General features: G+C 45.6%; 1 non-coding gene across 1 annotated transcript; it reads right to left on the bottom strand.

Annotated features, from left to right (window-relative positions):
* Window positions 1–17340: 17340 nt before the first annotated feature.
* On the bottom strand, window positions 17341–17412 carry trnaa-ugc (transfer RNA alanine (anticodon UGC)). The gene has a single exon. It is a non-coding gene; the product is annotated as a tRNA-Ala (tRNA).
* Between the last annotated feature and the right edge of the window lie 437 nt (window positions 17413–17849).

The raw sequence follows: 17849 nt of genomic DNA on the forward strand, positions 1-17849 counted from the left end.
ACTCACAATGTCACTAATCACTCCCATCAAACTAAAGAGCAGGAGTAGGCCATCCGGCCCCTCGAGACAGCTCCGCCATTCAATCAGGTCATGGCTGATCTCGACCTCAAGCGCACTTTCCCGCCCGATCCTCATATCATTTGATTCCCCGAGATTCCAAAAATCGATCGATCTCAGACTTTAATATATTCAATGTCTCAGCATCCAGAGCTCTCTGCGGTAGAGAATTCCAACGATTCACAACCCTGTGAGTGAAGAAATTCCTCATCATCACAGTCCAAAATGGCCGAATCCTTATATGGAGACTATGCCCCTAGTTCTAGACTCTCCAGCCATGGGAAACATCTTCTCAGCATCTACCCTTTCAAGCCTTCTCAGAACCTTATATGTTTCAATGAGATCACGTTTCATTTTCAAAAGTCCAGAGAGGATAGCCACATTCTACTCAATCTCTCCTCATAGGACAACCGTCTCATCTCAGGAATCAATCTAGAAAACCTTTGTTGCACCGCCTCGAAGGCAAGTATATCCCTGCTTAGGTAAGGAGACCAAAACTGCACACAGTCCTCCAAATGCGGTTTCACAAAGCCCTGTACAACTACAGCAAGAGTTCCTTACTCTTGTACGCCAACAGCTTTGCAATAAAGACCAAAATACCATTTCCCTTCCTAATTGCTTGCTGTACCTGCATGTTAACATTCTCCTCCATCACCACCATCACAGAAGCCACTCTTCAGCCAATTCGATTCACTCCACGTGATATCAAGAAACGGCTGAGTGCACTGGATACAGCAAAGGCTATGGGCTCCGACAACATCCGGGCTGTAGTGCTGAAGACTTGTGCTACAGAACGAGCTGCGCCTCGAGCCAAACAGTTCCAGAACAGCTGCAACACTGGCATCTACCCGACAATGTGGAAAATTGCCCAGGTATGTCCTACCAAAAAAAGCAGGACAAATCCAATCCGGCCAATTACCGCCCCATCAGTCTACTCTCAATCATCAGCAAAGTGATGGAAGGTTTCGTCGGCAGTGCTATCAAGCGGCACTTACTCACCAATAACCTGCTCACTGATGTTCAGTTTGGGTTCCGCCAGGACCACTCGGCTCCAGACCTCATTACAGCCTTGTTTCAAACATGGACAAAAGAACTGAATTCCAGAGGTGAGTTGAGAGTGACTGCCCTTGACATCAAGGCAGCATTTGACCGAGTGTGGCACCAAGGAGCCTTAGTAAAATTGAAGTTAATGGGAATCAGGGGGCGAACTCTCCAGTGGCCAGAGTCATACCTAGCACAAAAGAAGATGGTGGTGGTTGTTGGAGGCCAATCATCTTAGCCACAGGGCATTGCTGCAGGAGTTCCTCAGGGCAGTGTCCTAGGCCCAACCATCTTCAGCTGCTTCATCAATGACCTTCCCTCCATCATAAGATCAGAAATGGGGATGTTCGCTGATGATTGCACAGTGTTCAGTTCCATTCGCAACCCCTCAAATAATGAAGCAGTCCGAGCCCGCATGCAGCAAGACCTGGACAACATCCAGGCTTGGGCTAATAAGTGGCAAGTAACATTCGTGCCATACAAGTGCCAGACAATGACCATCTCCAACAAGAGAGAGTCTAACCACCTCACCTTTACAATCAACGGCATTAACATCGCCGAATCCCCCACCATCAACATCCTGGGGGTCACCATTGACCAGAAACGTAACTGGACCAGCTATAAATATAATGTGGCTACAAGAGCAGGTCAGAGGCCGGGTATTCTGCGGCGAGTGACTCACCTCCTGACTCCCAAGAGCCTTTCCACCATCTACAAGGCACAAGTCAGGAGTGTGATGGAATACTCTCCACTTGCCTGGATGAGTGCAGCTCCAACAATACTCAAGAAACTCGACACCATCCAGGACAAAGCAGCTCGCTTGTAGGCACCCCATCCACCACCCTAAACATTCACTCCTGTCAACACCAGCGCACCGTGGCTGCAGTGTGTATCATCCACAGGATGCACTGCAGCAACTCGCCAAGGCTTCTACGACAGCACTTCCAAAACCCGCGTCCTCCACCATCTAGAAGAAAAGGTCAGCAGGCACATGGAAACAACACCACCTGCACGTTCACCGACAAATCACACACCATTCCGACTTGGAAATATATCGCCGTTCCTTCATCGTCGCTGGGTCAAAATCCTGGAACTCCCTTCCTAACAGCACTGTGGGAGAACCTTCACCACACGGAGTGCAGCGGTTCAAGAAGCCGGCTCTCCACCACCTTCTCAAGGGCAATTAGAGATGTGCAATAAATGTTGGCCTTGCCAGTAACGCCCACATCCCATGAACTAGTAGGAATAAAGACACTTTTCCCTCTTTAATTCGGTCTTTTGTTAGTAAGAGCCCTGAACTGTGATCTCCAATTATGTGGAGGAACTTACAGAGGGCGCAATAGAATGAAGCACCTGCCTCTCTCACTCGGTGTAGTTTAGCTCAGCTCCATGGAGACGAGTGCATGCAAAATTAATGGGATTAGTGTGACCATAATGGACCCTGCCAAGCATGGATACGGAACTCTCAGATCGGGAAAGGGGGAAAAGGGCACAGTCCTTTGTATAATGGGGGCATCAAGCATCGGACCTTGACATTTACCTGGTCCACCAGACTGGGACCCTGCCTCGAGGATGAAACTAAGGAACTTGACCTGAGGTTTCATCAATTGCAGCTTAGTAACATTGACCCTAAGTCCTGAGGAATCCAGTCGATGCAAAACCTCACTCACCATTCGCAGGTGCCTTTCCCGTGTCTTGGTACGTATTAGGATTTCATCCACATTTTGGATGACAACCCGGGGATTCACAGCCTTGTCAAATCTCCTTTCATGTGAGATGGGAAAAAAGCGTGACTGTTGTGGGAACCTTGAGGGAGGACGGTCCAAGTGTACTGCTGTCCTTCGAAAGGAAAGGTGAATTTATACTGTGAATCGGGGTGGAGGATTCCAGAACCCGTTCGAGATATCTCTCTCCGAATACCAGTGAGACCGATGGACCATTCGAGATATCTCTCACCGAATACCAGTGAGACCGATGGACCATTCGAGATATCTCTCACCGAATACCAGTGAGACCGATGGACCATTCGAGATATCTCTCACCGAATACCAGTGAGACCGATGGACCATTCGAGATATCCCTCACTGAATACCAGTGAGACCGATGGACCGTTCGAGATATCTCTCCCCGAATACCAGTGATACCGATGGACCATTCGAGATATCCCTCACCGAATACCAGTGAGACCGAAGGACCATTCGAGATATCTCTCCCCGAATACCAGTGAGACCGAAGGACCATTCGAGATATCTCTCACCGAATACCAGTGAGACCGAAGGACCATTCGAGATATCACTCACTGAATACCAGTGAGACCGATGGAGATATCTCTCACCGAATACCAGTGAGACCGATGGACAGTTCGAGATATCTCTCACCGATTACCAGTGAGACCGATGGACCATTCGAGATATCTCTCACCGAATACCAGTGAGACCGATGGACCATTCGAGATATCTCTCACCGATTACCAGTGAGACTGATGGACCGATCGACATATCTCTCACTGAATACCAGTGAGACCGATGGACCATTCGAGATATCTCTCACTGAATACCAGTGAGACCGATGGGCCATTCGAGATATCGCTTACCGAATACCAGTGAGACCGATGGACCATTCGAGATATCTCTCACCGAATACCAATAAGACCGATGGACCATTCGAGATATCTCTCACCGCATACCAGTGAAACCGATGGACAGTTCGAGATATCTCTCACCGAACACCAGTGAGATCAATGGACCGTTCGAGATGTTTTGCTAAATTTGTACAGGGCATTGGTGAAACATCTAGAATAAGGTGTGCAGTTTTGGTCTCCTTATTTAAGAAAGGACATAATTGATTTGGAGGCGGTTCAGAGAAGGGTCACTCGACTGATTCATGGGATGAGGGAGTTATCTTCCGAGGAAAGTTTGGACAAGTTGGGCCTGTATACACTGGAGTTTAGAAGAAAGAGAGGTCATCTTATTGAAACATATAAGATCCTGAGGGAACTAGAAGGGGTAGATTTTGAGAGGAAGTTTCCCCTTGTGGGAGAGACTAGAACTAGGGCCCACAGTTTAAAAATAAGGGGTCTCCCATTTAAGACGGAGATGAGGAGAAATGTTTCCTCTTAGAGGGTCGTGAGTCTGTGGAACTCCCTTCCCCAGAGAGCGGTGCAGGCAGGGTCATTGAATATTTTTAAGGCCGAGTTAGATACATTCCTGATTAACAAGTGAGTCAAAGGTTATGGCAGGTAGACGGGGAAGTGGGTTTGAGGTCACAATCAGATCAGCCATGATCTTATCAAATGGCAGAGCAGACTCGAGGGGCCAAACGGCCTACTCTTACTCTTAATTCGTATGTTCTTATGTTAACGCTGGCGCTCCTGTCTCGACCATCGTGGGTCGTGCCCTGAGAAGAGCGGCCGGAGCAACACCCACCTGTTTCCGGTCAGGTCACGTGTAATATGTAAATCAGTGTAGTATGACGTACGCGGCACATCATTTAATGTTGGTTACAAATGGGCAGAGGAGCCGCCCTTTCGATGGGCATGGCGTGGTCCATGACACTGAGAAGTTTATTTTTAACTTATAGTTTCTGGGCCGAGGAGCAGCAGGAGAGCTTTCACTTGGCGTGCTATGGCCGTGAGAAATCTTCCGATCCCTGATCGTCTCTGGAATGTATCAGGTTTCCTTATACATCTCAGTAACCAGGTCCATCCTCATGTTCCATCAAACTCCCTGCAGTGAGCAAACATTGCTGCACAGCAGCTCAGAGATGAAACGATTTCCAGAACTCCCCACTGGAGTTTGAAATTACATTAATATTTTACCAGTCAGTAAAGGTCCGGGTATTGGTCCATTATTATTCTGTTCTGGTCAAAACAAATGTCCCAATGAACAGGACGCTGTCTGACCCTGACAGCTCACCCTCAGTCCATCCCACCGGGCAGTGTGTGTGATGGGAAATAATCATCAACCGAAAAGGAGGATTTAATTTTATTCATTTCAGGATTAAACATTTAATATTGAAATCATATTATTTCCAGACTAATGACAGCAAATAATGTCATGTTGGAATCATATGTTCTATCATAAGAACATAAGAACATAAGAAATAGGAGCAGTAGTATGCCATCCGGCCCCTCGAGTCTACTCCGCCATTCAACAAGATCATGGCTGATCCTTTACCTCAACGCCATTTTCCTGCACCATCCCCATATCACTTGATGCCATTAATATCTAGAAATCTATCGATATCTGTTTTGAATGTACTCAATGACTGAGCCTCCACAGCCCTCTGGGATAGAGAATTGAAAAGATTCACCACACACTGAGTGACGAAATTTCTCCTCATCTTAGTCTTAATTAGCCTAGCCCTTATTCTGAGACTGTGATCCCTTGTTCTGGACTCAACAGCCAGGAGGAACATCCTCCTTGCATCTACCCTGTCGAGCCCTGTAAGAATTTCCTAAGTTTCAATGAGATCACCTCTCATTCTTCAAAACTCCAGATAATACAGGCCGAGTCAACTCAATCTCTTCTCATACGACAGTCCTGCCATCCCAGAAATCAGTCTGGTGAACCTTCGCTGCATTCCCTCTATGGCATGTGTATTCTTTCTTAGGTAAGGAGACCAAAATTGTACTCAATTCTCCAGGTGCGGTCTCACCAAGGCCCTATAGAATTGCAGTTAGACATCTTTACTCCTATCCTCAAATCCTCTTGTAATAAAGGCCAACATCCCAGTGCCTCCCTAATTGCTTGCTCCATCTGCATGTTAGCTTTCAGTGACTTATGTGCAAGGACACCCGGGTCCCTTTGAACATCAACATTTCCCAATCTCTCACCATTTAAAAAATGCTCTGCATTTCTGTTTTTTCCACCAAAGTCTATAACTTCACATTTTTCGACATTACATTCCATCTGCCACATTCTTGCCTATTCACTTAGCCTGTCTATATTCCCTTGAAACCTCTTTGCATCCTCCTCACAACTCACATTCCCACCTAGTTTTTTGTCATCAGCTCACTTGGAAATATTAAATTTGGTCCCCTCATCCAAATCATTGATATAGATTGTGAATAGCTGGGGGCCAAGCACCGATCCCTGCAGAACCCCACTAGTCGCAGTCTGCCAACCTGAAAATGACCCGTTTATTCCTACTCTATGTTTTCTGTCTGTTAACAAATTCTCAATCCAAGCCAATATATTACCCCCAATTCCATGTGCTTTAACTTTGTTCACCAACCTCCTGTGTGTGACCTTATCGAAAGTCTTCTGAAAATCCAAATACACCACATCCACTGGTTCCCTTTCATCTCTTCTACCAGTTACATCCTCAAAGAAATCCAAAAAGTTTGTCAAACATGATTTCCCTTTCATAAATCCATGTTGACTCTGCCAAATTCTATGATTATTTTCTAAGTTTCCTGTTATCACATCCTTTATAATAGATTCTAGCATTTTCCCTACTACTCATGTCAGGCTAACAGGTCTGTAATTTCCTGTCTCCTCTCTCCCTCCTTTCTTAAATAGTGGGGTTACCTTTGCTACCCTACAATCTTCAGGAACAGTTCCAGGATCTATGGAATTTTGGAAGATGACAACTAATGCGTTCATGATCTCTACAACCACCTCTTTCAAAACCCTGGGATCCAGATCATCAGGTCCTTTGGATTTATCGGCTTTCGATCCCATTAACTTCTCTAGTACTATTTTTTTACTAATAATTTCTTTCAGTTCCTCATTCTTGCCAGACCCTTAGTTCTCCAGTGTTTCTGGGAGGTTTTTTGTGTCTTCTTCCTTGATGAGAGACACAAAGTATTTGTTTAATTTCTCTGCCATTTCCTTATTCCCCATTATAAATTCTCCCGTCTCTGTCTGTAAGGGACCGACAATTGCCTTCGCCAGTTTTTTTTTCCTTTTTACATACCTATAGAAGCTCTTACAGTCCGTTTTTATGTTTTCGCTGGTTTACTCTCATCTTCTATTTTCCCTTTCTTTATCAATTTCTCGGTCCTTCTTTGTTCAATTCTAAAATGCTCCCAATCCTCTGGTTTACTGCTTTTTCTGACAACTTCATATGCCTCTTTCTTTGATTTAATACTATCTTTAATTTATCTTGTTAGCCACGGTTGGACAACCTTTCCTGTTGGTTTTTTTTGCCTTAAAGGAATATATATTTGTTGCAAATTATGTATTAATTCTTTAAATGCTAGCCATTGCCTGTCGACCGTCAAACCTTTTAATGTAGTTCCCCAATCAACCACAGACAACTTGCGCCTCATACCTTCGTAGTTTCCTTTGTTTGGATTGAAGACCCTAGTTTCCAATTGAACAACATCACTTTCAAACAAATATGAATTCTATCATATTATGGTCACTCTTCCCTAAGGCCTCCTTTACAACAAGGTTACTATTTGACCCTTTCTCATTGCACAAAAGTAGCTCTAAAATAGCCTATTCACTAGTTGGTTCCTCAAAATACTGATCGAGAAAACCACCTCGTATACATTCCCGGAATTCGTCCTCCACAGTATTAGTGCTAACTTGATTTGTCCAATCTATATTTTGATTTAAGTCCCTCATGATTACTGTATTATCCTTGTTACATGCACTTCTAATTTCCTGCTTTATACCGTGCCGTACATTACCACTACTGTTTGGAGGCCTATAAACAACTCCCACCAACGTCTTCTGTCCCTTGCTGTTTCTTCGCTCCATCCAAAATGACACGACATTTTGATCTTCTGAGTCAAGATCCTTTCTCACTATTGTACTGATCTCATCCTTTATTAACAGCACTACCCCACCTCCTTTTCATTTTTGCCTGTCCTTCTTAAATGTCGAATATCCTTGAATATTTAGTTCCCAGCCTTGGTCACCCTGCAGCCACGTCTCTGTAATGGCAATTTGATCAAACCCATTTACTTCTATTTCTGCTGTCAATTCATCTATCTTGTTGTGAACGCTACCTGCATTCTGATAAAGTGCCTTTAATTTTGTCTTTTTACATTTTTTTTCTATTTTGACGTTATTTACTGCTGGCCTTGTTTCCGCTGCCTTCCAATTTCACTTACTACATTTCTGCCTTGCATTTTCAGCTTTGTTACTCTCCCTTCTGAATCTCCTCTCAGGTTCCCCCCGCCACCTCCCCCCCCACCCCGCCAAGTTAGTTTAAACCCTCCCCAACAACACTAGCAAACCTCCGCACAAGGATATTGGTCCCAGCCCTGTTGAGATGCAACCCGTCCGGCTTGTACGGGTCCCCCCTCCCCCTGAAGCGGTACCAATGCATCAGTAATCTAAAGCCTCCCCTCCTGTACCATCTCTCTAGCCACACATTCATCTGCTCTATCCTTCTATTTCTATACTCACTGGTGTGTGGCACCGGGAGTAATCCAGAGATAACTACCCTTGAGGTCCTGCTTGAGAATCTCTTTTCTAATTCCTTAAACTTTGCCAACAGGACCTCATCCCCTTTTCTACTGATTTCGTTTGTACCGATATGGACCATAACCTCTGGCTGTTCACCTCCTTCCCCGCCCCCCACCCCGCCCCCCACACACAAAGAATGTTCTGCAGCCGCTCAGTGAAATCCAGGACCATGGCAGCAGGGAGGTAAAATACCATCCTCCAATCACGTCTGGGGCCGCAGAAACACCTGTTTGCTCCCCTAACAATGGAATCCCCGATCACTATTGCTCTCCTGACCTTTCTCCTCCCTCCCTGTACAGCTGAGCAATCCATGGTGCTGTGGACTTGGCTCTGGCTGCGCTCCCCAGAATTTATCAACACACCGTTTGTTGGCCAAAATATAATTCCTGTCTGGTATTTCGAAATTTATTAAAAGTATTGGATTGATATCAGTTACTTTAGTGAACTCATTGTTGTAAATGGATAGTAAAATCAGGCGCGGTGAATAACAGGCGCCCGATCCGATCCTGCTCGTCTTATGCCACCGACAAACATGAAAATCTACTCGCATTGACTCTTTATTTAATTTTAGATGAAAAGTCTTGAGATGTTTCTATGATTTAATTAATGTAACAATTAGATTCAGTGGGTATTTCACCGCGTTCTTCAGCTCCTCTCTGAATTTAGTCTGGGTCACAGCATAAATACACGTGTTGGTGCAGGAACTGAGAAGCTGAAGCATGAATCCGGCAGACTCAAATTCACTGACCGTATAGGACTGGGCGTTTGTTATATACACAGAGATAACATAAAACACTTCTGTGCTCCATAACAATATAAAACTGCCTGATATACTGAAGAGTAAAATGATGGATTTCCTTCGGTTTTCCATCTCTGGATCCTTGTGATTCTCTCCATTGCTGCGGCCCCGGAGTCCCCGGCGGACTCGACTGGCCGCTAAAATGTGCCTGGCGGTGAGAACATTGAACAGTAAAATCAGAATGAATGGGAGACAAGGAGTTAACACAAGATTAAACAAGTCAAACGCTGCCCAAGCGGGTGAAGTGAAAAGGGTCAGTTTCAAGACACAACCCCGGGTTACATTGTCCATTATATATTCCGGGTCAAATACAAAGTACCAGGGAATGTTTAGTAAACAGCTCAGCGCACTCACCACCCCGATAACAGCAGCTGCCTTTTTCTCGGTGCAATATTTTGTTTTCAGCTTCTGACAACAAATGGCCACAAATCGATCGAAGGTGAAAACCACTGTTAACCAGACAGAGGCCGCAGTGGATGCATAAATCAGGATGACAACGAGACGGCACACGGTGGTAATGGTCAAGAATGAAACTGGGAAATAAATATCAGCAATTCGCCACATTATGACATCGGTGATGAGGACCAGGAGATCGGCCGCCGCCATTCCCACCAGGTAGACACTGATACATTTGGAGAGACCGCACTTTCCTCGGGACAGGATCACAATCGCCACCAAGTTAACTGTAAGAGAGAGAAAATGAATCAGAGAAATTACTGATCAGACCTGGAGCCAAAGGAACAGTTTGAGAGGATCTGGGGTGAAATTTCCAGCTTTGTTGCTGCATCAAACGGTGGAAACTGATTCACTGTCCTGGGCAACGCGTTCGGGCAGAGAAATATTTTTAATCACAATGATCAATGATGAATTGGGAAATTCATACAGAAAGTGAACACCAGATCCACTGGAAGGGGCGAATGAGGGGCCAGTGCACGTGGAGAAGGTGTTTGAAAGATCGGGAATCCAACAGTTTAAATCCGGATATGGGCTCCATTTGGACGAGAAATTGAGCGATGGCCGGGAAGGTGAGGGGACGGGGGGAGGTGCTCCTCGTTTGTTGCTCTGGATGAAGAGAGCCGACAGGGGCCAGTACAAAACGGAAATGCCGAGATCCGCGGCGGTGATTTTGATGCTTCGGATCGGATTGGAAGAGGCAGCTGGAGACCAAACCAGTGAGTGAGATTAGGAGGGAGGCAAAGAAAAAGGAAATGTAGAAGGGGAGTCAGAGGCAGATGGGTTTGGGAAAACGGATAAACTGAAGCAACGGATGAGGAGACAGAGGATTCAATGCAGTGGGGGGAGAGGCTGGGATTCACAGGGAGAGACTGCAGCAGAGTGTTAGAGGAAATCTAATCTATAGGTCCCACTAAAACAGGCCGTTGTTTAAATAATGTGGTCAATAAGTTTACTTTGCACTTTCAATTAAAATTACATTAAATTGCATTGATTGAATTCGCCTCGTTCTTTATTGAATTAAGCTGACACATAGCTTCGAGAATACAATATCCCAATAATTCAAGATGATCAAGAAATTACTGATTTTAATATTTAAATACATTTCCAATATTTTTATGTATTAAATCAGTAAACAAGTAAAAGGAACATTTACATAAACAGACTGAGGACCTGATATCGATAAACACACCCGGCGAGAGTACAATAAAACTCTTACAATCTGACAACATCCTAATAACAGCGTCAATTCACATTTCCTATTAATAATTGTACTGGAAGTTTCAGCGGTTCATTCCGATGAATTATTCATTCAGCTGCCGCTCTTTCCTTCTTCCTCTCTCTGTGGCGTCTTTCTCTCTCATTCTCTGTTTGTGTGTCGCTATCTCTACCTCTGTCTCCTTCATTGTCTAGTTCTCCCTCTCTGTCTCTGTCTCACTTTCTCTCGTTCCTAATCCCCCCTTTCATTTTCCTTCTCAGTCGCGTTCTCTATCTCTCCTCTCTATCTCTCCGCGCTGTCTCTACTCTCTTTCTTGTTGCCTCTTTTCACATCCGAGTAAATCCTAACATCCTGCGCCTGCTTTCTCTTCACCAGTCCCGTGTTCCAACGATCCTATTCTTAGTGTCAGTTTGTGAAATGGTTAAACTTCTGTGAACAGTTTAATGTTTCTACAGATCATCCAAGTCTCCAGCTGTTCACCTACACTCTTCACTTCATCTATAATGCATGGAATAAACAGAATCGAATGCCTCTTCCAGACACACCTCACAACAATTGAAATTCCTTCTCCTGTAATTACAAAGTACAGCGATAGATGGCGGCATTGTTCAATTAACAAAACGCCAACATCACCGCTGCTGCTGATAATCCACAGATAAATAGAAGGCCTCATGATTCCAACAGATAAAGTGCAAACTGATACAACATAACCTCAAAGCATTGCATTTTACAGTGAATTCATTCACAGTGAAGCAGAGAATGAGATGTGAAAGAATGAGCAGCAAACTCAGTTCAGTAGCCAGACATCTGGAGCTGCGTCAGATATTCACATAATCAAATGATATTTATAACAGTGATAACCAAAAAATACATTGAAATCCCAGTTAAAATGAACCATGTTACTGTGGAGGGAGGACGTTGCGCTGCCTCCTTGTAACACTGAGACCGTGAACTGTCTCATTATCAATCACTGAAAACACATTTATGTAAAAATATTCCAGGACACGTTAGTTCCACAACATGAAACTGTTATCAGCTCCTGATGGTCTGATATCAGCTCTTAGCCCAGACACCTGATTCAAATACATTCAGCACAGAGAATAATCCAGTAACAATGCCAGGGTTGGATAAACAAAGTTCACTACAGATGTAACGCAATTGCTAAAAGACCATTCGCTTTGAAGTTAAGGACATACCATTATTCAATAATATTCAGTACAGGGAATAATCGAGTAAAAACACCAGGGTTGGATATACAGCGTCCATTACAGATAAAATGCAGCACCTACAAGACCGAAAGAGCAGACATTTAAAACATTCCATCATTCAATTGATAGAACAGAACAGGTGGCTCTTTAAAACATGGTGGGAGAAAAATAATGAGCCAAGTACAGCAGCACAGTTGACACCAAATTACAATATTCACAGATGAGATAACGGCTTACCTGGAACTCCAATGGCTGCAAGAACAGGATAGTAAATACGTTCGATCTGATACATTACTGAATACCCCATTTCTGTGAGAAGCAGTGACTTCTGGTGATCTGGAAACCGCAGCTTCGGCAGGCACTCTGAGCTGATACATTGCAACGAGCCTGATTTATACAGTGGATCGATCTCCACTGACACGGTTATACCCCTGATCATTCCTATTAGTTACAGTCAGTTTAACAAACATATTAGATCAGCAGCTTTGGCTCCAATGTAAATGATGACGAGAATATATCACAAACATCTCAAAATCGAGGACATTATCTTGATGAGACCCCTCTCAGGAATAAATTTAAAAGCTGTGATCAGAATGGACTGATCCAACAACAATGAGCGGCTCCATTTAAAGTTTTCATATAAATGTATTGACCATGTTCACTCCTGGAGATTCATTTATAAATTTTATCAATTTCACTGCGTGTTCATTGAATCCAGGGACAGAAGCAGATCCGTTTCACTCTGTTCCTGCAGTTTCCCAGTTAAAATATGAATTGTGAGTCTCTGACACGAGGAGAGTTAAAGGGCAGGTTGAGGATTGCAGCCTAGAAATGACTGTGGGTGATATTAGGGGTGAGACACTGAACGAGCCCCATTGACATTCCTCTCTACGCTATTTTACTGCAGATGTTTACCCGTTTATTCTACATTGGTTAACGGCTCCAGTAAAATTGGTCCCGTGTAAAACCGAGCTGAGCACATGACCCGATTTGACGTTCATCGCAAAGGCCCCCAGATTCCCTCACTCATCTCCATTTCTTCCTCAGCCCATTGCCCTTGAAGCCCTCATCAATGCCTCTGTCCCGTCCAGACCCCATTCCTCCAGTTCACTCCTGGCTGGCTACCTTCTAACCAGCACCAAGTCCTGCTCGGCCGCACTGACCCTCACTGACTCCCAGTTTCGGATCGCCTAATATTTAACATCTTCATCCTGGGATTTAAATGCCTCATGGCCCACCCCTCCCCATCTCCGCCCTCTACTCCACACCTATAGGACTCTCACCCGTGAACTCCTCATTCATCGATCACTGGACTCTTTTGCTGGGACTGCCCTCACTTGGTTCCACTCACCTCTCTGATCAGAGCCAGGAGAAGCTTCTCTTCCCACCCTATCACCGTTATCTCTGATGTTTCGAAACGTTCAATCCTTGGCTCCCTCCTCTTCCTCATCTACATGCTGCCCTTTGGTGACACAGTCCGCAGACACGGACCAGCTTTCAGATGGACGCTGACAAAACCACTGCCTCTCTTGACCCGTCCAACGTCTTTGTGTTGTCAGAGCGATATTCTGTTTTAGATGAGCCACGATTTCATCCAGTTAAAAATGGGGAAGACATGACCTTTGACCCCACAATCTCCACATCCTTGCCACGAATTCCATCCCCTCCCCTCTTTTTTTGATTAATGACTGCCTCACCAATCACCCAAGTCCTTACTGACCTGCATGGGCTTCCAGTCTCCTAAGCCTGTAGTTTATTTTTATTACTTCTTACACTTAAATCCACCAGAGCCGCGACCCCAGCCCCCCAATCTCTGTAATCTCCTCCAACCCCACAGCCCCCCCCCCCAAACACTCAGCTCCTCAACCTCTGGCCGCTTGTGCATCCGCCGTCCATTTGCCCTACTTTTGACAGCCGTGCCTTAACCATATGCACGCTCCAGAATTCCCTCCGTATGACCCTTCATCTCCAAGGCCTTGACATCCTGCCTAAAGTGTGGTGCCCAGAATTGTGTACAATACTCCAGCTGAGAGCTAACCAATAATTGTAATGGTTCAGCGTGACTTCCTTGTGTTTGTATCCAATGCCCCTCTTTACAAAGCCAAGTGTCCTATTCATTTCCTTAACCGCCTTATCTACTTGCCCTGTCGCCTTCAAGATTTGTGAATATGCGCCCCCAGGTCCCTCTGCTCTCCCATCCCCTCAAAATAGTAACATTTAGATTCTACTGCGTCAACATGTGGTTCCTCCAAAACGGAATCAATTCACACTTATCCGCATTAAGTTGCAACTGCCATGTGTCTGAAATTTCGTCAGTCTGCCTATGTCGTCCTGAAGTCTGCTACTATCCTGATCGCTATTCATGTTTCAAATTTTGGATACAATTGTGAAAAGATCTCCTTGGACTCGCCCCACCTTAAAACACAAGGACAGGCAAGACTTTCGTTACCTCGAGAAAAATGTAATGCTCGGCACAAGATAGCATTCAATGGAAGAGTGCATGCACCGTATCAATGGTTCCGAACCCAGAGCTGGATTGCGGGCCCAGTGAGAGATTATTCCACTTTGATAGATTGGAGAGGACCTGGGACAAGAGTTTAGACAACACAGAGGTAGGAATAGACTGGATGTTAGGCGGTTCTTCTTTTCCCAGTGAGTGCTGAGCCTCTGGATTGCGTTGCTGGCTGGTGTGGTGGGCGCTGACTCTCTGTCTGCCTTCTCCAGGGAGCTGGACCGGTTTTTGGGCTGGGGCAGAGGTCATAACATAGAAAAGATAAGAGGATTTACAGTTAACGTACGTACCATCCTTGTGATCTACTGGAATGGTTTCGATCACCTGGGGTGGGGGCGTAGGGGAGGAATGTTCAATGGTAATCAATCCCTTAAAGGGCCTGGATTCTTTCAGGATCTTTGCCTCTCCCAAGAGATTGCATGGCTCCGGGCGGGGGGAGGGGGAGTAAGTTTCAGTAATGATATTCCAGCCATCACGAGTGAGGGGCAGGCTTGATGGACCAGCTGGTCTTTTACTGCCCATCATTTCGGTTTGTACGTCCACATCCCCATCTCGTCAAGGTGTTTTGACTGAAGCGATCTTCACACAAACCCACACCTGGGGCATGTCCTGCGTCTGTCCTTAGTGAAACCAGACTCAATGTCTCTGCGTCTCACGTTATTCTCCTCTGAAGCTCCAGGGCTCGAAATATTCTTGCAGGCCTCTACTGCGATGTGTTTGGGAATTTCTAATCCCGTCTAACCGTCCGCTGGGGGACTACGCGGCTGTTGTCTGCTTGGAACACAAGAGGAGATGATTTTAAGCCCAGTAAATCATTGGGTGGCCTTAAGACAGTAAACACTCAGTCCTTCTACCCTTGGTTATAGATCTATAGGATCCGGGGTTGTAGCTCGGTGGGATAGCGCCTGATTTATTATGTATATATTTCTGGGTTCAATATCGAACACCTCCAACATTTTTTTCACCAGAATGTCCCACGAAAAGACGAATCGTGTTTTCAGACGGAAGCGAGTTCCAACTTTTGAGGCAAGCATTCAATTGTCCCGGAGCAGGACTTCCTCACATGGTCCCCTCAGCAGCTCAGCTCATAGCAGCTGCTGACTGACCGGAATTCAAAATTTGAAACCTAAAGTGCTTGGGGATAGATCCCGAGACCTCATACGCGCCAAGCATGCGGTCTATCACTGAGCTACATCACCAGATACTAACTTCCTCTAACCAAGAATAAAAGGATTGAGTACCTCACTTTCCTAAGGCCACCCGAGGATTGACTGGGCTGAAAAGCATCTCCTTTTTTAATCATTGGAGACAACTATACCTGAGGTTTGCGGACGTGATGCACCTGTGGGTGAACAGAAGAATCCAGGTCTCGCCACTCAGAGAAATGAGAAAGTGAGCGTTGAGAAGAAAGTCTGAGAGAGGCGGAGAGTCTCCTCGGGCTGTGTGGACCATTATTTCTGATTCAGGTCGCCGTTCTTCGAACGCTCCCGTTATCTGTCACGAGACTGACGGTTGGACGGGACTGGAAATGCTAAGGAACATTGTAGCAGAGGCCGGCAGGAATATTTCGAGTTCTTGAGCTTCAGACGAGGGCAAGGTGAGGCACAGAGAGCATTGAGTCTCATTTCACTATCGACGGACGCAGGCCCTGCCCCAGGTGAGAGTTTGTGTTTAAAGATCACTTCACTTAAAACACCTTGACGATCTGGGTTTCCAGACGGACATGACGGGCAGGAAAAGACCAGTTGGTTCATCAATCCTGCCCCACATGACCGGAGCATCGTGACTGGACACTTCCTACACATACCACCCGCCCCACCCACCGGAAACATGGAATCTCCTGGGAGCGGTTAGAAGCCAGAAAAACAATTAAAGGTCAATGAGGAAGGGAATTTCTGGGAAATTCCTCCTCGACTCCCTCAGGCGATCGAATCGAGTTCAGTGGATCGCATTGACCATGCATAAGTTAACTGTAAAACCACTCACCTTCTATATGATGCGATCTCTGCCCCAGTGAAGAACCGGTCCAGATCCCTCGAGAAGGCGGAGAGAGAGTCAGCACCAACCACAGCAGCCGGTAATGCATTCCAGATGCTCAGTACTCTCTGGGAAAAGAAAAACCACCCAACATCCAGACTATTCTTACCTCTGTGTGGTCTAAACTCCTGTCCGCTGCTCCTCCCCAATCTGTGAAACTGGAAATAATCTATTTCTTCACTCAGAGAGTGGTGAACCTGTGGAATTCTTTACCATAGAAGGCTGTGGAGGCCAATTCACTGAATATAGTTAAGAAGGAGTTAGATAGATTTGTAGACACAGATGGCTTCAAGCGGTATTGGGAGAGAGCGGGATGATGGTGTTGAGATACAGGATCAGCCATGATCATATTGAATGGCAGAGCAGGCTCGAAGGGCCGACTCGTGCTCCTATTTTATGTTTCTCTCACTGGGCAGGCTATCCAGCCCAAGGATGGGAGCCATTTAAAAGGTGCGTGTGTGCTTACATTGAATCGTCTCGTGTACAGAGCGTTAGGATTTCCCCGCGGTAAACAAACTCTTGCCTGCCCTTATGTGGAAAGGTGAGGTGAGGAAAAGAGGATATTTTCAAAATTGGAAACATAATGCATTTGGAGATGCTGGGGATTGAACCCGGGACCTCGTACATGCAAAGCATGCGCTCTACCACTGAGCTACATCCCCATGGAAAAATAAGTGCCATTTTAGAAATAAACTAGTGGGCTTTCGGCTCCCTCGCTCCCAGACAACGCGATGCCTTATCGTTCCACATGCTCACAATGTTCAACCTCTGCTTCAGTTCACGGGGTTTCTGCTCCTCTTTACTTTAAAATTACTTTAAACTTTCCAAAAAAAGTCTGCGGAAATAGATAATACGATTGCTAATGATCAGTGACTGGGCTGAAATCCAACCATGAATCATAAAGCGAGATGGAAGAAAGACAGAGCGTCAAACAGGAACAAGAGCTGGGACTGCTCGCTCCACATTGCACCGTCACACATTCCCGTCAGTCGGCGGCTGCTATGAGCTGAGCTGCTGAGGGGACCGTGAGATGAAGTCCTGCTCCGGGACAATTTAATGCTTGTGGAACCTCAGAAGTTGGCACTCGCTGCGCTCAGAA

This window comes from Heptranchias perlo, unplaced genomic scaffold, assembly GCF_035084215.1.
Source record: "Heptranchias perlo isolate sHepPer1 unplaced genomic scaffold, sHepPer1.hap1 HAP1_SCAFFOLD_47, whole genome shotgun sequence".
Classification (NCBI taxonomy): Eukaryota; Metazoa; Chordata; class Chondrichthyes; order Hexanchiformes; family Hexanchidae; genus Heptranchias; species Heptranchias perlo.